Below are 21,477 nucleotides of genomic sequence, written 5' to 3'. Positions count from 1 at the left end.
TCCCAACACTGTTTATTGAATAGACTGTACTTTCTCCATTATGTATTCTTGATTCCTCTGTCATGAATTAATTAACCTTACATGTTTGGCTTTTCTCTGGGTTCTCTAATCTTTTCCATTTTTCTGCGTATCTGTTTTAATGCCAATATCATACTGTTTTGATCACAATAGCTTTGTAAAATAATTTGAGATCAAGAAAAATGATGCCTTCAGTTTTCTTCTTCTTTCTCAAGATGACTCTGGCTATTAAGTGTCTTTCGTGGTTCCATTCAAATTTTAGGATTGTTTTTCCTATTTCTAGGAATCTTGACAGTGATTGCACTGAATCTGTAGGTTACTTTGAGTAGTAAGGACATTTTAATAATATCAATGCTTCCAATCCATGAACCTGCAAAACCCTCCCATATATTTGTATCTTCTTCAATTTCCTTCATCAGTGCCATCTAGTTTTCAGTGAACAGGTCTTTCAACTCCTTGGTTAAATTTATTCTTAGTTATTTTATCCTTTTTGACTCAATTGTAAATGGGTTTTCTGATAGTTTGCTATTAGCATACAGAAACAAAGCAGATTTTGGGTATTGATTTTGTATATTGTACCTTTATTGAATTTGTTTATTAGTTTCAATGGTTTTTTGGTTGAAGTCTTTAGGATTTTCTGTGTATGATATCATGTCATTTGCAGATAGTGATGGTTTTACTTTTTCCTTTCCAATTTTGATGACTTTTTTTTCTTGTGTAATTGTTTTGTCTCTGATTTCCAAAACTATGTGATAGAGGGCATCATAATGATGTTCATTTTAAAGATGTATGCACGTTTGTCTTTTGCTTGCTTTCACTCATTCAGATATTATCATTTCCACCAGATTCATTCATGGAAAACAGAATTTCAACAACGCTTTTCATCTTGCACCAATAATTTTACTGTAAGAATGTGATGATCAGTTCTGAATGGGGTTGCAATCTATACATTCATGATATATTTAACAAGTGATGACAAATGTCAAGACATGATTTGTTGTTGTTTTTTTCATTAAATTCTTGGATCTTGTGACTTTGTCAGATTACTTAGTTTTGCCAATTTTAAAGACCATTCTCACCTTTAAAACTGGGGCCTAACTTGCGTAGATGACTGAAAGCAAATATGCTTTTGATTTTTGACATGATAGTTTGAGGAGCCTTTACTAATTGGAGATACTTACTTAATTGGAAGCTTTGTGTGTATGTATATATATATATATATATATATATATATATATAAAATGGTATTCATATGAGATTTCAGGGCAAGAGATAGAAATTTGAAATTTACTTGTACATAAACGTATTTGAGACCATGGGCATAAATTATATCCCTTAAGGATATAGTATAGAGTAAAGTGAGGAAAGGAACAACGACCAGACTTCAGAAATCCAGTATTAAATGGCCTGATATATGAGCCTGCATTGAAGGCTGAAAATGAAGGACCAGAAAGAAAGGGGAGAACTGGCAGAGTATTATAAGCTGAAGAAAGAATTTTTTAAAATAATCTATTTTTTATCATAGGATAATTGCTTTACAGAATTGTGCTGTTTTCTGTCAAACCTCAACATGAATCAGCCATAGGTATACATATATTCCCTCCCTTTTGAACCTCCCTCCCATCTCCCTCCTCATCCCACCCCTCTAAGTTGATACAGAGCCCCTGTTTGAGTTTTCTGAGCCATAGAGCAAATTCCCATTGGCTATCTATTTTACATATGGTAATATAAGTTTCCATGTTACTCTTTCCATTCATCTCACAGTCTCTTCCCCTTTCCCCATGTCCATAAGTCTGTTCTCTACGTCTGTTTCTCCATTGTTGCCCTATAAATAAATTCTTCAGTACCATTTAGAATACAATATTTATCTGTCCCTTTCTGACTTACCTCACTCTGTATAATAGGTTCTTTGTTCATCCACCTCATTAGAACCGACTCAAATGCATTCCTTTTTATGGCTGAGTAATATTCCACTGTGTATATGTACCACAGTTTCTTGATCCATTCATCTGTCGATGGACATCTAGGTTGCTTCCATATTCTAGCTATTGTAAATAGTGCTGCAGTGAACAATGGGATACATGTGTCTTTTTCCATTTTGGTTTCCTCAGGGTATATGCCTAGGAGTGGGATTGCTGGGTCATATGATGGTTTTATTCCTAGTTTTTTAAGGAATCTCCATACCATCTTCCATAGTGGCTGTATCAATTTACATTCCCACCAACAGTGCCAGGGTGTTCCCTATCTCCACACCCTTTCCAGCATTTACTGTTTGTAGACGTTTTGATGATGGCCATTCTGACCAGTGTGAGGCGATATCTCATTGTGCTTTTGATTTGCATTTCTCATCCACCTGATGCAAAGAGCTGACTCATTTGAAAAGACCCTGATGTTGGGAAAGATTGAAGGCAGGAGGAGAAGGGGATGACAGAGGATGAGATGGTTAGATGGCATCACCAATTCAATGGACATGAGTTTGGGTAAGCTCCGGGAGTTGGTGATGGACAGGGAGGCCTGGCGTGCTGCGGTTCATGGGGTCGCAAAGAGTCAGACACGACTGAGAGACTGAACTGAATAATGAGTGATGTTGAGCATCTTTTCATGTATGTTTCTTAGCCATCTGTATGTCTTCTTTGGAAAATGTCTGTTTAGGTCTTTTTCCCACTTTTGGATTGGGTTGTTTTTTTGTTGGTATTGAGTTGTATGAGCTGCTTGTATATTTTGGAAATTAATCCTTTGTCACTTGTTTCATTGGCTGTTATTTTCTCCCATTCTGAGGGTTGTCTTTTCACCTTGCTTATAGTTTCCTTTGCTGTTCAAAAGCTTTCAAGTTTAATCAGGTCCCACTTGTTTACTTTTTTTTTTTTTTCTGTTACTCTAGGAGGTGGGTCATAGAGGATCTTGCTTTGATTTATGTCATCGAGTGTTCTGCCTTTGTTTTCCTCTAAGAGTTTTACAGTTTCTGGTCTTATATTTAGCTCTTTAATCCGTTTTGAGTTTATCTTTGTGTATGGTTTTAGGAAGTGTTCTAATTTCATTCTTTTACATGTAGCTGTCCAATTTTCCCATTTATTGAAGAGGTTGTCTTTACCCCATTGTATATTCTTGCCTCCTTTGTCAAAAATAAGGTACCCATAGGTGCATGGGTTTATTTCTGGGCTTTCTATCTTGTTTCATGGCTCTATAATTCTGTTTTTGTGTCAGTACCATACCATTCTATTCTTGTGCCAGTTTTGATGACTGTAGCTTTATAGTATAATCTGAAGTCAAGAAGGTTGATTCTTCCAATTTCATTCTTTCTCAAGACTGCTTTGGCTATGGGGGGCGTCTTTTGTCTTTCCATATGTATTGTGAAATTTTTTGTTTCTAGTTCTGTGAAAAAATACCATTGGTAATTGATAGGGATTGCATTGAATCTGTAGACTGCATTTGTTAGTATAGTCATTTTCACAATATTGATTCTTCCTACTCAGGAATATGGAATATCTCTCCACCTGTTTATGTCATCTTTGCTTTCTTTCATTAATGTCTTATAGTTTTCTGTGTACAGTTCTTTTGTCTCCTTAGGTAAGTTTATTCCTAGATATTGAATTTGTTTTGTTGCAATTTGCTGATTCCTTAATTTCTCTTTCTGATTTTTCATTGTTGGTGTATAGAAATGCAAGTGATTTCTGCTTACTGATTTTGCATTCTGTAACTTTGCTAAATTCACTGATTAGCCCTAGTAATTTTCTGATATTATCTTTAGGGTTTTCTATGTACAGTATCATGTCATCTGCAAACAGTGAGAGTTTTATTTCTTATTTTCCGATCTGGATTCCTTTTACATCTTTTTCTTCTCTGATTGCTGTAGCTAGGACTTCCAGAACTATGTTGAATAATAGTGGTGAAATTGGACACCCTTGTCCTTTTGATGATCTTAGGGGGAATGCTTTCAGTTTTTCACCATTGAGAATAATGTTTGCTGTAAGCTTATCATATATGGGCCTTACTAGGTTGAGGTAGGTTCCTTCTATGCCTATTTTTTGAAGAGTGTTAATCATAAATGGGTGCTGAAATTCGTCAAAGGCTTTTTGTCAAAGGCATCTATTGATATTATCATATGATTTGTGTCTTTCAATTTGTTAATATGGTGTATCACATTTATTGACTTGCATATATTGAAGAATCCTTGCATCCCTGGAATAAATCGAACTTGGTCATGATATATGAGCTTTTTGATGTCTTGCTGAATTCTGTTTGCTAAACTTTTGTTGAAGATTTTTATATCTATGTTCATATGTGATATTAGCCTATAGTTTTCTGTTTTTGTGTTGTCTTTGCCTGGTTTTGGTATCAGAGTGATGTTGGCCTCGTAGAATGAATTTGGAAGTGTTCCTCTGCAATTTTTTGAAAGAGTTTTTAGAAGGATTAGCGTTAGCTCTTCTCTAAATGTTTGATAGAATTCTCCAGTGAAACAGTCTGGTCCTGGGCTTTTGTTTTTTGCAAGATTTTTTACCACAGCTTCAATTTCAGTGCTTGTGATTGGGTTGTTCATGATTTATATTTCTTCCTGGTTCAGTCTTGGAAGATTGAACTTAGTTCTAAGAATCTGTCCATTTCTTCCAGGTTATCTAGTTTATTGTCATATAGTTGTTCATAATAGTCTCTTAAAATCCTTTGTATTTCTGCATTGACTGTTGTAACCTCTCTTTTTTCATTTCTAATTTTGTTGATTTGATTCTTCTCTCTCTTTTTCTTGGTAAGTTGGCTAAAGGTTTGTCAATTTTGTTTGTCTCCTCAAAGAACCAGCTTTTAGTTTTATTAATCTTTACTATTGTTTCTTTCTTTTCCACTTATTTCTGCTTGGATCTCTATGATTTCTTTCCTTCTACTAGTTTTGGGTTTTTTTTGTTGTTGTTCTTCTTCTTTTTCCAGTTGTTTTAAGTGTAAAGTTAGGTTTCCTATTCGATGTTTTTCTTGTTTCTTGATGTAGGATTGTATTGCTATAAACTCATAGCTCAGTTGGTAAAGAATCTGCCTGCAATACAGGAGACCCAGATTTGATCCCTGGGTCGGGAAGATTCCCTAGAGAAGGAAATGGCAACCCACTCCAGTATTCTTTCCTGGAGAATCCTATGGACAGAGAAGTCTGGCAGGCTACAGTCCATGGGGTCGCAAGAGTCAGACATGACTTAGTGACAAACCAAAACAACCAAACTTCCTTCTTGGAAACTGCTTTTGCTGCATTCCATGGGTTTTGAGTTGTCATGTTTTCACTGTCATTTGTTTTGAGAAATTTTTTTGATTTCCCTTTTGATTTCTTCAGTAACTTATTGGTTATTTAGAAGCGTGTTGTTTAATCTCCATGAATTTTTGTTTCTTACAGTTTTTTTCTTGTAATTGATATCTAGTCTCATAGCACTGTGGTTGGAGAAGGTGCTTGATATGATTTCAGTTTTCTTAAATTTACTGAGGTTTGATTTGTGATCCAAGATGTGGTCTATCCTGGAGAATGTTCCATATGCACTTGAGAAGGTGTATTCTTCTGCATTTGGATGGGATGTCCTGAAGATATCAATGAGATCCATCTCATCTAACGTATCATTTAAGACTTGGGTTTCCTTATTAATTTTCTGTTTTGATGATCTGTCCATTGGTGTGAGTGGGGGTATTAAAGTCTCCTACTATCATTGTGTTACTGTCAGTTTCTCCTTTTATATCTGTTAATGTTTGTCCTATATATTGAGGTGCTCCCATGTTGGGTGCATAGATATTTACAATTGTTACGTCTTCCTCTTGGACTGATCCCTTGATCATTATGCAGTGTCTTTCCTTATCTCTTGTCATCTTCTTTATTTTAAGGTCTATTTTTTCCTGATATGAGGATTGCTACTCCAGTCTTCTTTTGCTTCCCATTTGTATGGAATATATTTTTCCATCCTCTCACTTTCAGTCTGTATTTGTCTTGAGGTCTGAAGTGGGTTTCTTGTAGACAGCATATGTATGGGTCTTGTTTTTGTATCCATTCAGCCAGTCTGTGTCTTTTGGTTGGAGCATTTAATCCACTTACATTTAAAGTAATTATTGATATATATGTTTCTATTGCCATTTTCTTAATTGTTTGGGTTGATTTGGTAGATCTTTTTTCTTCTCTTGTATTTCTTTAACTATATAAGTCCCTTTAAACATTTGTTGTAAAGCTGGTTTGGTGGTATTGAATTCTCTTAACTTTTACTTGTCTGAAAAGCTTTTGATTTCTCCATAAATTTTGAATGAGATCCTTGCTGGGTACAGTAATCTTGGTTGTAGATTTTTCCCCTTTAGTACTTTAAATATATTCTGCCATTCCCTTCTGGCCTGCAGAGTTTCTACTGAAAGATCGCTGTAAAGTGTATGGGGTTTCCCTTGTATGTTACTTGTTGCTTCTCCATTGCTGCTTTTAATACTCTTTCTTTGTGTTTAGTCTTTGTTAGTTTGATTAGTATGTGTCTTGGCATGTTTCTCCTTGGATTTATCCTTTATGGGACTCTTTGTGCCTCTTGGACTTGATTGACTATTTGCTTTTCCATGTTGGGGAAATTTTTGACTATAATCTTTTCAAAAATTTTTTATATCCTTTCTTTTTCTCTTCTTCTTCTGGGACCCCTATAATTCGAATGTTGTTGCTCTTGATATTGTCCCAGAGGTCTCTGAGACTATCCTCAGTTCTTTTCATTCTTTTTACTTTATTCTGCTCTTCAGAAGTTATTTCCACCATTTTATCTTCCAGCTCACTGATCCATTCTTCTGCCTTGGATATTCTTCTATTGATCTATTCTAGAGTATTTTTAATTTCACTAATGGTGTTGTATCTGTGTGTTTATTCTTTAATTCTTCTAGGTCTTTGTTAAATGATTCTTGCATTTTCTCCATTTTGTTTTCAAAGTTTTTGATCAACTTTACTATCATTATTCTGAATTCTTTTTCAGGTAGTTTGCCTATTTCCTCTTCATTTATTTCAACTTCTGTGTTTCTAATTTTTTCCTTCATTTGTGTAGTATTTCTCTGCCTTTTCATTATTTTTTTTTTAATTTATTGTGTTTGAGATCTGCTTTTCCCAGGCTTCAAGGAAAATTGAATTTGTTCCTTGGAGAAGGTTGAATTCTTTCTTCTTTTTGGTTTCTGCCCTCCTTAGTTTGGTCCAGTGGTTTGTGTAAGCTTTGTATAGGGTGAGATTTGTGCTGAGTTTTTGTGTGTTTTTCCTCTGATGGGCAAGGCTGAGTGAGGTGGTAATCCTGTCTGCTGATGACTGGGTTTGTATTTTTGTTTTGTTTGTTGTTTACATGAGGCGTCCTACACAGGGTGCTACTGGTGGTTGGGTGATGCTGGGTCTTGTATTCATGTAGTTTCATTTGTGTGAGTTCTCACTGTTTGATCCTCCCTAGGGTTAGTTTTCTGGTAGTCTAGGGTCTTGGAGTCAGTACTCCCACTCCAAAGGCTCAGGGCTTGAATCTGGTCAGGAAGATTCTACAAGTGGTGTGTTAAGGCATTAAGTGAGATTAAAACAAATATCCAAAAATGAGAAACCAAAAATGAACCCCAAATAGGAATTACAAAATCAGGCAAATAATACTTAAAATCATGGAATATACACCCATGAGGAAAGTAAAAATAGTCCCAAAAAATAAAATACAGTAGATTAACCCAGCAAACAAAGGAAATAAAAAATTATATTTACCATTTAAGAACAAAACTAACTAAAGCACAAACTGGAAAATTAAACTAAAGCAAGATGCCAAGTGGGGAATAAAGCAATGAAAACTAACAAATATATTGAGAGGAAAGGAAAGAAAGAAAAAAAATAGATATGCAAAGTTAAATAGAGGTAGATGAAGAAGATTTATATACATTAAAGATTAACTGCAAGTGGAAAAGAACAGTAGAAAAGGCAAAGAAATAAATAAAAAATATAATAGGTTTTAAAAAATTAAAATTATAAAGAGACAAGATGGTGACACTGTAGTTGGACATGGAATACATCTCTCTCCATGGATACATCACAAATACACCTTCAGACACAGAAGTGCATGCAGAAAACACCAGCTGAGAGCAGACAGGAGTACCTAACCAGTGGAAAAGAATAGAACCATGCAAAACTCAGTAGGACGAAGGAACTAGGGGGGAAAACAGGAGTGAGAGTAGGACTAGATCTGCCCTCAGCAGATGGGGGAACTGAAACAGGGGTCTGATCCCCATATCAGGGCAATTATCTGAGTCAGAGGAGAACCATCTAAGGCTGAGAGTGAAACAGCTGGTCTGTGACAGCCTAAATGGAATGAGAACTAGACAGTCCTTGCTGCAGCCATAAATATGCCTGACAAAAACTCTGGTCCCCTGGAAGGTGCAGTGGCTGGGAGCTGGAGTTTAGGGATTGTGGAGCAATCCCAGGGCAAGGGCTGCAGCTGACTGTGAAGAGACAGATCAAGGGGACGTGAGGGAGGAGTTCGTGGTGGGAAATGCCAGGGGAAGAAAGCCAGGCAGCCATGGAAGCAAGGTGATACTGTTGAGTCACACGTAGTGGGTGGAGCCTCACCATGGCCTCTCTCTCCCCACACCGCCAGCATTGGCAGCTGAACAATAAATAGGCTGACCCATCAAATGCCTGGTGCACTGAAATACAGAGTAGGACCCCACCCAGGGTGCCCTTTTAAGTGCCTGATGCACAGATATACAGAGTAGGACCCCAGCCAGGGGGGCCCCTCTATGTGCCTGATGCACCAAACAACAGAGAAGGACCCTAGGCAAGGGAGGCCTCTAAGTGCCTGAACAGGCAAAGCTACAGGGAAAAACTGGCCAAAGAGGCCTTCAGATCGCCAGCTACAAGAAGCTCGAAAAAAGACTCTGATAGGGCCATAATTCCTGCAGTGGAGGCAGTCCATGTCCCCGCACACTAGGCACCACCTGGGTCCCTGCAAGCCAAGCAGCTGTGCCACCTTCATGTTCAACTCTCACTGGGGCAGGGCTGCCACAGGCAACAAAAAGTCTTGTGTCTATGCACACAGGGTCGCTTTGATTGTGTCTGACTCTTTGCAACCCTGTAGACTATGGCCTGTCAGGCTGCTCTGTCAGAGAGGGAGGTGTCCAGGCAAGAATACTGCAGCGTATTGGCCAATACTGGTTGCCATACCCTTCTAGAGTACTGTATTTCCTGCTGCCCTACCCTCCAACTCCCCTGAGTACATGGTGGTGCCAGAACCCCTGCAACCCAAGCAACTGCACCACCTCCACACCTCACAGAGGCAAACCCGAGTCCTCCAGGGCAGCCTCAGGAGCAAACCCCAGTGGACAACCCACATATAGAGGTGGAAATAAAACCACAATTGAAACCCAGGGGCAGTGTGGCTAAGGAAGAAGACCCAAAACCTTCCTACCAGCTGAACAAGCTGCAGATTAAATCCACAGGATCAACTAGGCACACAGTCCACAGATATATAGGTCCTTGAGAGCTCCCACAAAAGAAAACACACTCGTTCTGATAACTAGCTGTGGACATTGGAGGCAAGAACACACTGGAATAGGGCCAGATTAGAATCTGAGCTGCCCCACAGCAGGTCCAGAGATCAGCACGGTGTTGGAGGGCATCCTAGGGAGGTGAGGTGGACTGTGACTCCCAGTGGGGGAAAGGACTCTGACAGCAGTGACTCAAGAAAAACATTTATTATTCTTACATTTTGACTTGTTCTGCAGATTCTTTTGGATTCTTTTCTCTTTTTTCCCCCTTTTCCCCTACTCTGTTGTAGTTTTCAATTTTAGCAGTCACATTTTTTATTGTTATAAACTTCTGACTCTGTGTTGTGCTTTTGCAGTTCTGCTCAGTGTTCCTTTTAATTTTTTTTTATGTTTTAATCTTTTTTTAATTTTTTAAACCTATTATTTTTTCTACATTGATTCCTTTGTTTGTTTTTCCTACTGTTCTTATTCCCTTGCAGTTAATATATATAAATCTTCTTTATCTACCTCTATTTAACTTTGCATATCTATTCCTTCTTTCTTTTTCTCCTTTCCTCTCAACATATTTGTTAGTTTTATTTTCATTGCTTTATTCCCCACATGGCACCTTGCTTTAGTTTTGTTCTCCAGTTTGTGCTTTGGTTAGTTTTGTTCTGGTAGATATAATTTTTGGTCTCCTTTGTTCACCAGGTCAATCTATTGTACTTTATTTTTGTTGGACTGTTTTGATTTTGCTTATGGGTGTATATGTATATGTGTATATTCAGTCACACTTTTTATTGTTGTTAAGAATTTTTTTAAGTTGTTCATATTTAGGTTGTATTATACAATATGATTTTCTTATTTCAATATGACTTTCTCTCTTTCTTCTCAGCACGGCTTATTGGCTGTGCTGAGTGTTCACTGGTGTGTGAGGGCTGTCTCTAGTTGCTCCAGCAGGGGCTACTCTCTGGTTGCAGTGCACAGGCTTCTCCTCCTGGTGGCTCCTCTTGTTGTGGAGCACAGACCAGAGGGCACGCAGGCGTCAGGAGATGAGAGCTCAGTAGCTGTGGCCTGAGGGCTGTAGAGCACGAACCAGTTGTGGTGTAGTATGTGGGATCTTCTCAGTCCAGGGATAGAACCCATGTCCCCAGAAGATTCTTCATCACTGGACCACCAGGGAATGTTGTAAGTGGGATTAATGAACACACTTAGAGGTCAAGTAAGTGGAATGTTAAAATTCTCCAATAATTTTAGTGGAATGGAAGTTAATTGCCAAAAGCCAGGTGTTAGTGTATAGAGGGGAAAGTGGGTCTATCCTCTAAGATGTGGGTGAATTGAGAATGTTTAAATGTAAGTGAGAAGATTCTAGTTTCTCGGTTTCGACTGTTCTCTGTACCTAAAATATCTTACCCCTTCTCTACCTATTTAAATATATACATCCTTCATACTACAGGTCTTCATTTTCTGAATGATATTTTATATGAGTCAAGCTTTAATTGCAGAGACTTGAAGATACTTTAGCTACTTTAAGCCAAAAGGGATTTATATAGGATATTATATGAATTTCAAAATCATTGTTGAAAAAACAGATTAAAATCTTAACTTCCTGTAATAATTTTAGAGAAACACTACAGAGCTGGATTTTGAAGAGGGCTGCTGCTTTGTCTACAATCATATATCTATGTACTGACCAAATATCTTAGGAAATAAAACTGTAAATATATGCTATTTCCAAAAGGTAACTGATCAACATTTTTCAGTTAGATGCTTATCATTCTAATAGAAGTTTTTATACTCATTGTCCATGTGTAGGTATTCAAAATTACTATATAATATTGATTTGCCTGTTTATAAAATATTTGTCTTCTATGAGAATCTACATATTATTCTACAACTTTTCACCTTTGTTAAGTGGGGCTAATGAGGCAGTTGTATGTATGTCTCTGATGCTCAAAATTGCATGTGTGACATTTTTTATTAAAATGCTGGCTATAGTGTATATCACTGTATGATTATCTGAAAATGTCTTTGTTTATTCTCCTGATATGGGCAGTTGGTTCTCTTTAAAATTTTCTCTGCTGAAAATGTTTCAGTATCACTTCTACTCCCATCAGAGACAGAGTACTAGATTTACCCCTCCCTTAAACCTTAACAATTAAAACACTAGACAAAATTTATGACATTGAACACTAGGCAACAAAGAATGGTGATTGCTGAGATACAAGAAAAATGAGAAGAACCCTCTGATGCTTATTTTCATGTCATGGCACAGTAAAGACTAACTCAGGCAAAGCTTTGTGTGCTCCCTAAGCTGAGGAATCCCAAATAGCTAGAATTCACAGGACAGAATACCAGAGGAGAGAACTATAAACAGACAGAGAACTCTGGAGACTTGCAGAAAGATGCAGCAGAATACTAATCAGTGGATATTTGTGATGAAAATACCCAAGGCTGGGAAATGAACCATGAAAAGGATTAAATGTACTCAGAACTCACACAGTAATGGGAATAGTGCCTATTATTATGTTTTTATATCTATATTTATTAATTTTTTGACAGGAAACATGAAGTTTCTAGATCAGAGAAAAGTATTTAATTACTCAGAGAATGTATGTTGTCCGTCTCTCATGCTCCAGTTCCCCAAAGGGCAATGCATTAGGGAAGAAATCTCCTGTGTGTACATAGGGGCTATACAAGAGAGCTGACCCATCTGCTCCCACCCCTCCTCCAGAAAGAGGGAGAGACTTTTTTGCCTTTTAACATAGAGAAATGCTCTTGGCAGAGGGTAAAGTGTGAAGGTCCTCAAGTCACTTGTATAAATAACACTGTAAGTCTTAACTTGTAAGGCTTGTTTGTCATTCAGCATCCGTTCACCCAGGTACCAGCAATCTTTGTTAAGAAAGCTCTGATCATTTAGCATTGTTTCATGCAGCATTATTTTCCTGACTTCTCTTCCCACCATTCAGACTGGAGAATTTCATAATTCAGAAAAAAGTGGGTAGTCAGAAGGCTCTTATCTCAGCAGTGGGGATAATTATTCCTAAAATAAATGTTGTTATGTTCATACCTAAAAATTTAAAAGCAAGGCCTAAAATGATCAAACTGTTTCCAACAGAAATACAAAAGTGTCTAACTCCTGTCAAGGTAAAATTCACAATGTCATCTAATTAAAAACTCTCAAGAAGAAGAAAAATTAAGTATTGAAACTGACCCACACATAAATGCTTCAGTTAGCAAACAAGCATTTGGCGGGGTCGGGGGGGGGTTGCGGAAAGCTTTTATAACTGTATTCCATATGTTTGATAAACTAGAGGAAAATGAAATATTGTAAGTATGTAATGCATAGAAAAATATCCTGATTAAAATTCTAGAGGTGAAAATTATAATGCAGGAGATGAAACAGCAGTTGATGAATTAATAGCAGGCTGAATATTGTGGACAAAAAGAAAAATTAACTTTAAGACATAGCAATAGCAACCATCCAAGATGAAACAAAGAACAGGCTCATTTAAAGATAGCAAAAAGAAATAAACAAACCGTCATTAGTGAGGTATGCAATGATTTCAAGCAACCTACTATATGTGTAATAAGAGTCTCTAGATAAGAAGAGGAAAATATATATGTGTGTGTGTATGTACGTGTATATATATATATATATATATAAACATACATACATACACACACACACAAAGAAATGTTTAATCAAATTTGAAAATTTTTTTCAAATTTGATTTTCCCAAGGCTTATGGTTGGTTTTGTTTTGCCTCCAGTGTATTTTTTTAGATTTTATTGAAGTATAGTTGATTTATAGTGGTGTGTTAATTTCTTCTGTATGGAAAAATGACTCAGTTATGTATTCTTTTTCATATTTTTTTCCATTATGATTTTCACAGGATACTGAATATAGTTCCCTGTGCTATGCAGTAGGACCTTGTTGTTTTTCCATCCCGTATATAATAATTTGCCTCTGCTAATCCCACCCTCACATTCCTTCCCTCTGCTTTCCCCCTCCCCCTTGGAAACCACAAGTCTGTTCTCTATATCTGTGAGTCTGTTCTTTTTCGTTTCATAGATGTGTTTCATTTCATAGATATGTTGATTTATATCAAATTTTTATTCCACATATAAGTGATATCATATGGTATTTGTCTTCTTTCTGGCTTCAATTGTTATGATATGCATGTTGCTGTAAATGTCATTATTTCATTCTTTTTAATGACTGAGTAATATTCCATTGTATATATGTACCACATCTTCCTTATCCATTCAACTGTTGATGGACATTTAGGTTGTCTCCATGCCTTGGCTATTGTAAATAGTGCTGATATGAACATAGGAGTCATGTATCTTTTAGAATTAGTTTTTTCTGGGTATATACCCAGGAGTGGGATTGCTGGATCATATGGCCAGTATATTTTTAGTTTTCTGAGAACCTCCACACTTTTTTCTATTCCCACCAACAGTGTAAAAAGGTTTTCTCTTCTCCACATCTTCTCCAGCATTTATTATTTGTAGACTTTTTACTGTTGACCATTCTGACTAGTGTGAGGTGGTACCTCTTTGTAGTTTTGATTTGCATTTCTCTAGTAATTAGTGGTGGTGAACAACTTTTCATGTGCCTGTTGGCCATCTGTATGTCTTAGGATAAAGTCTCTTTAGGTTTTCTGTCTATTTGTCCATTGCATTGTTTGTTTTTTGTTGTTGAGTTGTATGAGTTGTTTGTACATTTTGGAAATTAAGTCCATATTGGTTGTATCATTTGGTTGATCACTGTAGGTTATCTTTTCATTTTGTTTATGGTTTTCTTTGCTGTGAAAAAGCTTGTAAGTTTGATAAGGTTCAGGTTTGTTTTTGTTGTTGTTGTTTCTGCTCTATTGCCTTGCTTTGCTCCCAAAGAAAATGCTGACTTAAGAAAATGCTGGTACAATTTATGTCAGAGAACGTTTTGCCTATGATCTCTTCTAGTAGTTTAATGGTATCATATCTTATGTTTAAGTCTTTAAGCCATTTTGTGTTTATTTTATTTTATTTTTATTTTATTTTATTTTTAAACTTTACATACTTGTATTAGTTTTGCCAAATATCAAAATGAATCCGCAACCGGTGTATATTTTTGTACTTAGTGTAAGCATGTATTCTAACTTCACTGATTTACATGCAACTGTCCAACTTTCCCAGCACCGCTTCCTGAAGAGACTGTCTTTTTTCTCATTTTATATTCTTAACCTCCTTTGTCCAAGATTAATTGACTATAGGTATGTGGGCTTTTCTCTGGGCTCTCTATTCTGTTCCTTTGATCCTTATGTCTATTTTTGTCCAAATTCCATAGTGTCTTAATTACTGAAGATTTTTAGTATTGTCCAAATCTAGTAGGGCTATGGAGAAGGCAGTGGCACTCCACTCCAGTACTCTTGCCTGGAAAATCCCATGGATGGAGGAGCCTGGAAGGCTGCGGTCCATGGGGTCACTGAGGGACAGACACGACTGAGCAACTTCACTTTCACTTTTCACTTTCATGCATTGGAGAAGGAAATGGCAACCCACTCCAGTGTTCTTGCCTGGAGAATCCCAGGGATGGGGGAGCCTGGTGGGCTGCTGTCTATGGGGTCACACAGAGTTGGACACGACTGAAGTGACTTAGCAGCAGCAGCAGCAGTAGGGCTATGCCTCCTGCTCTGTTCATTTTTTTCCGCAGGATTGCTTTGGCAATTCTGAGTCTTTTATGGTTCCATATAAATTTTAGGAAATGGCAACCCACTCCAGTACTCTTATCTGGCAAATCCCATGGACAGAGGAGCCTAGTAGGCTGCAGTCCTTGAGGTCACTAAGAGTCAACATGACTGAGCGACTTCACTTTCACTTTTCACTTTCATGCACTGGAGAAGGAAATGGCAACCTACTCCAGTGTTCTTGCCTGGAGAATCCCGGGAATGGGGGAGCCTGGTGGGCTGCCGTCTGTGGGGTTGCACAGAGTCAGATATGACTGAAGCGACTTAGCAGCAGCATAAATTTTAGGATTATTTGTTCTAGTTCTGTGAAAAATGGCATGGGTAATTTTATATGGATCCTATTAAGTCTGTAGATGGCTTTAAATAGTATGGCCATTTTAATAAGATTAATTCTTCCAATCCAACAGCGTTGGGTATCTTCACATTTTTCTAAGTTATCTTTAATTTCCTTTATTAATGCTTTGTTGTTGTCAGTATATAAGTTTTGCCACTTCCTCTGGCCTGCAGTGTTTCTGTAGAAAACTCAGCTCATATCCTTATACAGGTTCCCTGTAATTAACTCTTTGTTTTTGAATGTTGCCTTTAGAATCCTCTCTATCTTTTGCCATTTTTTATTATAATATATTGTGGTGTGGGTCTGTTTGGGTTTATCTTTTTTGGAACCTTCTGTGCTTCTTGTATCTGGACATCTATTGCCTTCTTTAGGTTTGGGAAGATTTCAGCCCTAATTTCTTCAAGTATGTTTTCAGTCCCCTTTTTCTTCTTCTCAGTTCCCTATTATGTGTAGATTGGCATGCTTTACTTTATCCTGTGGGTCTCTTATATTGCTTTAATTTTTTTTTTCATTTGGGTTTCTTTCTGCTGTTCTAATTGGGTAGTTTCCATTATTCTGTCTTCCAGATCTTCTTCTGCATTATTCATTCTGCTATTCATAGCCTTTAGTTCAGCTTTCATCTCTTCAAATGAATTCTCTAATTTTTCTGGGCTCCTTACAGCTTCTAGTTCCTTTTTACAGCAATCTGCATTTCTATTGATAGCCTTTCTTAATTCCTTCAGTATTTTTATTATCCCCCTTTTAAACTCAGTGTCTGTTAGACTAAAGAAGTCTGTTTCATTGTTTGTTCTTTCAAGGGAATTCTCTGTCTATTTCAGCTGGGAGTGGTTCCTCTGCTTCTTCCTTTTACTTATATTTCTCTTGCTCTATGAGTTAAGAAAAAGCAATTAAGTACTGTGGTCTTGGAGGGTTACTTTTATGTGGAAACATCCCTGTGCAGCCTGCATAGGTTTAATGATTTTTGGTGTGAGGGCTGTTTTTAATATGGATTGCTGCCGCCTCTTTCCTCAGTGTTTACTGGCCTTTACCCGTTGGTAGGAGGTGGGACTGGTGTTGTGATGGCCAGAGGCTGCACTGCATATGGAGCACTCTGTCTTTTGATACAGACTTTAATTAGTTAATTACATTTTTGTGTAGTCAAATGTATCAGTCATTTTGCATAGTTTGTGCTTTTTGTCTTCAGTAAGAAATCTTTCCTCACCATTTCCAAAATCATGAAAATATTCTTTATATGTTCATCTAAAACTGTTCCCCATTTCTGCTTAAATTAGCCAACTGATACAAAGTTCCTTACAAGAGAGTGCTGTGATTGCTTTCCTTTTATTGAAGAATAATCCTCTGTACTTGTAGAAGTCATCCTCTCTGAACTTCAGGAGAACTCCTCATGGCATGAGGAGTAAGAAAGAGTCCGTGTCCATCAGATCAGTCACATCAACCCTAGCAATCAGAGGGCTGACAGCTGCCTCACTTTCAAGTCCTTTGTAATTACTGGAGGACACCAGCCAAGAAGGAAAATAGTTATGCCCATGAAAAAGTTCTGGATATATGAGAAGGAAAGAGATAACATCCAATGAGAGTTTAGCTTTCCCAGATCCATAAGCCTATGTTTGAGAAACCATTTCACCAATTATAACAAATAAGGGCTTGCTGTTTTCAATGTCTGAACAGAAACTGATTAAATTTCCCCAGTCAGTGTATATTTCTGCCATGAGTCAAGGTACTCCCCATTTTATTTTCTGATTCATCTTTTGGAGATCACTAGCTTATGGTCAACTAGCTTCCTAATCCCTCTTTAAATAAATAGATAATTAGAAGAGGGGATGAAATCTTTATTCAGTTTCAAGGATGGACTCTGACAGAAACAAAAACAGAGCAGAACAGGTTCTAGATGTGCTGAAAAGTTAGCTAGAACTATTCCTTTAGATTGGTAACAATGACCCTGTTTTTGAAACATTCTTTTAAAATGCTGTTTACTGTTTAACTATCCTATTTCTATGTTTTTCTTGCATCATTATAGTAATTTAGATTATAGCACTTTAAATTTCTTATTCCAAATGATGTCAGAGTTATTATCAACATTCTTGTGCAATTGGATTATTTTTCAAAATGGAAATTATTTTTTTATCCACTGTTTCCTCCCTGTACTGCTCAAAAGAGTAGTCGTCAGTTATGTGGTTTTGAAGTACATATGTAGGAAAAATTACTTTGGCTAAAATTTTAAAAATTACCTAAATCATCTTCTCTCCAAACATATTCTGCTAGTGATTACAATAAGTTTTATTTTATTTCTCAGTAGAATGGAATAAATTGTATTTTGTTTTTTATTTGAGTAGACTGTGTACCAGAACAATATTAAATAATCACAGTCTGTGGTTTTTGTTTTGGACTTTACTGCAGCATGAACTGTGAGGAGGTGATGCAACATTTTCTCTAATTGGCCCTTATGTGAAATTATATCACTGGACTCAAAATTCCATCTCTGCTCTGAATTTCGGGTAAGGTTAAATGAGGTTCTCAGACTCAGATAATGGTTGGTTATGATCATAAACAGCTGGTGAAGCCTTGGCAAGAAGCTGGTGTTAAAGAACTTAGAGTGAAATTGAACCCCAGAGGACAGGGGTGCCCCACTTCTCAGCTGCTAGTATATCCAATAGCATTCATCCAGTAACATTCATCCAATAGCGTTCATCCTGACCTACAGGTCAGCATAGAAACTACTGACCCAGTCAGGCCTAGAAGACTGCTGAGGGCTTCTTGTTTTCCAGGAATAATAGGTATTTCCAGAAAATGAGGTCCTTCCCTACGAAAGAGTTGGTAATTTGGTTGGGAGTCCTTGCAATTTCATTACAAGTGTTGGTATTGCTAAGGCCTGATTATCTCTTAAGAAATGTGATATCTCATTTCCTGTTGGCCAGAGAGACTTAGCTAAGGACATAATCAGAACCCCACAAAAATGCCTCAAGGAAGACCAAGTTTATATTTGAAGCTACCTCATTTCCCTTGTCAGTTTCCTCCTCTCTTCCTGCATTCTCTGGCATCCCATACTTTTACATTGGTTTCTGACTACCCAGACATTTCCCCTGCCACTTACAGGGACCTGAACTTGCCAAGCAGAAAACTTCTTCCTCGTGAAATTGGCTTACCCTGTTTCCATAAGTACAGGCTCCCTGAGCAGGGCCAAAGATGAGGGTGGAAGGCATCACAGAAATGGTACATTTTCTAAAGCTCAGAGATCGAACTGAGCTCTACTCCAGCTGCAACTCTAGTAGCATGATGTGTGGCTTCAGAACAAAACAAAAACTAAAATTATAGGCCATGCCGGAATACAGGTTAAAGCAGACTATCCTGAACAGTCACTGCTTCCTGAAGGATAGAGGTTTTATTTTTTTTAATTGCCCTATGAGAAGCAGGGGTTTCTATTACTTTATGCCATTATGTGAAAATTCCAAAGTCCCTGATGCACAGAGAGTTTGAGCATTCTTTGGCATTGGCTTTCTTTGGTATTGGAATGAAAACTAAACTTTTCCAGTCCTGTGGCCACTGCTGAGTTTCCCAAATGTGCTAGCATATTGAGTGCAGCACTTTCACAGCATCATCTTTTAGGATTTAAAATAGCTCAACTAGAATTCCATCACCTCCACTAGCTTTGTTTGTAGTGGTACTTCCTAAGGCCCACTTGACGTCACATTCCAGGATGTCTGGCTCTAGGTGAGTGATCACACCATTATGATTATCTGGGTGGTGAAGATCTTTTTTGTACAGTTCTTCTGTGTATTCTTGCCACCTCTTCTTAATATCTTTTGCTTCTGTTGCTGCTGCTGCTGTTAAGTCGCTCAGTCGTGTCTGACTCTGTGTGACCCCAGAGACGGCAGCCCACCAGACTTCTCCATCCATGGGATTTTCCAGACAAGAGTACTGGAGTGGGGTGCCGTTGCCTTCTCTTTGCTTCTGTTAGGTCCATACAATTTCTGTCCTTTAATGAGCCCATCTTTGCATGAAATGTTCCCTTGGTATCTCTAATTTTTTGAAGAGATCTCTAGTCTTTCCCATTCTATTGTTTTCCTCTATTGCTTTTCATTGATCACTTTGGAAGACTTTTTTATCTCTCCTTGCTATTCTTTGGAACTCTGCATTCAAATGGGTATATCTTTCCTTTTCTCCCTTGTTTTTTGCTTCTCTTCTTTTCACAGCTATTAATAAGGCCTCCTGAGACAGCCATTTTGCTTTTTTGCATTCCTTTTTCTTGGGGATGGTCTTGATCCCTGTCTCCTGTACAATGTCACAAACCTCCATCCATAGTTCATCAGGCACTCTGTCTATCAGATCCAGTCCTTTAAGTCTATTTCTCACTTCTACTGTATAAATCATAAGGGATTTAATTTTGGTCATACCTGAATGGTCTAGTGGTTTTACCTACTTTATTCAATTTAAGTCTGAATTTGGCAATAAGGATTTCATAATCTGAGTCACAGTCAGCTCCTGGTCTTGTTTTTGCTGATTGTATAGAGCTTCTCCATCTTTGGCTGCAAATAATATAATCAATCTGATTTCAGTGATGGCCATCTGGTGATGTCCATGTGTAGAATCTTCTCTTGTGTTGTTGGAAGAGGGTTTTGCTATGACCAGTGTGTTCTCTTGACAAAACTCTATTAGCCTTTGCCCTGCTTCATTCTGTACTCCAAGGCCAAATTTGCCCATTACTCCAGGTGTTTCTTGACCTCTTTTGCATTCCAGTCCCTCTAATGAAAAGGACATCTTTTTTGGGTGTTAGTTCTAAAAGGTCTTGTAGGTCTTCATAGAACCATTCAACTTCAGCTTCTTCATTATTACTGGTCGGGGCATAGACTTGGATGATTTGCCTTGGAAATGACAGAGATCATTCTGTCATTTTTGAGATTGCATCCAAGTAGTGCATTTCGGACTCTTTTGTTGATTATGATGGCTATTCCGTTTCTTCTAAGGGATTATTGCCCACAGTAGTAGATATAATGGTCATCTGAGTTAAATTCACCCATTCCAGTCCATTTGAGTTCGCTGATTCCTAGAATGTCGACATTCACTCTTGCCATCTCTTGTTTGACCACTTCCGGTTTGCCTTGATTCATGGACCTGACATTCCAGGTTCCTATGCAATATTGCTCTTTACAGCATCGGACCTTGCTTCTATCACCAGTCACATCCACAGCTGGGTGTTGTTTTTGCTTTGGCTCTGTCTCTTCATTCTTTCTGGAGTAATTTCTCCACTGATCTCCAGTAGCATATTGGGCACCTACCAACCTGAGGAGTTCATCTTTCAGTGTCCTACCTTTTTGCCTTTTCATACTGTTCATGGGGTTCTCAAGCAAGAATACTGAAGTGGTTTGCCATCCCCTTCTCCAGTGGACCACATTTTTTCAGAACTCTCCGCCATGACCCGTCTGTCTTGGATGGCCCCACGTGGCATGGCTTAGTTTCACTGAGTTAGACAAGGCTGTGGTCCATGTGATCAGATTGGCTAGTTTTTTGTGACTGTGGTTTCAGTCTGTCTGCCCTCTGTTCCTTTATAGTGCCTACTGTCTTACTTGGGTTTCTCTTACCTTGGACATGGGGCTTCACGGCTACTCCAGCAAAGCTTAGCTGCCGCTCCTGACCTTGGACATGGGGTATCTCATCTCAGCCACTGCTCCTGACCTTGGATGTGGGGTATATCCCCTGGGCTGGTCCTGCGCTGCTTACTGTGAGTGTTCCAAAGTCTCCACCTTGTCCTCTCTCTCCCCTGCCTCCAGACAGGACTCAACTTGCTCCTATCAGTATGTCTCCATCATAGATTTTACTTTGTGGACCTGTCATCACTGATGAGTTTCTCTCACCATAATGCAAAGGTTGTATCTTATATGAATTGTTCTCACAAAACTTAGCGCTAACAAGGTATGCTATCAGTGACTAAATAAAAGTTCATTCAAA

At 37.9% G+C, this 21,477-nt stretch overlaps 1 long non-coding RNA gene across 6 annotated transcripts in view; it reads left to right on the top strand.

Moving 5' to 3' along the window:
* LOC139180388 (uncharacterized) overlaps positions 1–21,477 on the top strand; it is a 466,644-nt gene that overhangs the window by 377,995 nt on the left and 67,172 nt on the right. The window contains exon 1 of one of the 6 annotated variants that reach the window (XR_011564647.1): positions 10,501–10,690. The exons of the other annotated variants lie outside the window; for them this stretch is intronic. This is a non-coding gene — a long non-coding RNA (uncharacterized lncRNA). Of the gene's footprint in view, positions 1–10,500; positions 10,691–21,477 lie in introns of those variants that run through there. 6 annotated transcript variants of the gene reach the window in all.

The sequence above is a fragment of the Bos indicus genome, chromosome 28, assembly GCF_029378745.1.
Source record: "Bos indicus isolate NIAB-ARS_2022 breed Sahiwal x Tharparkar chromosome 28, NIAB-ARS_B.indTharparkar_mat_pri_1.0, whole genome shotgun sequence".
Lineage (NCBI taxonomy): Eukaryota > Metazoa > Chordata > Mammalia > Artiodactyla > Bovidae > Bos > Bos indicus.
This window is presented reverse-complemented; position numbering and strand designations above follow the sequence as displayed.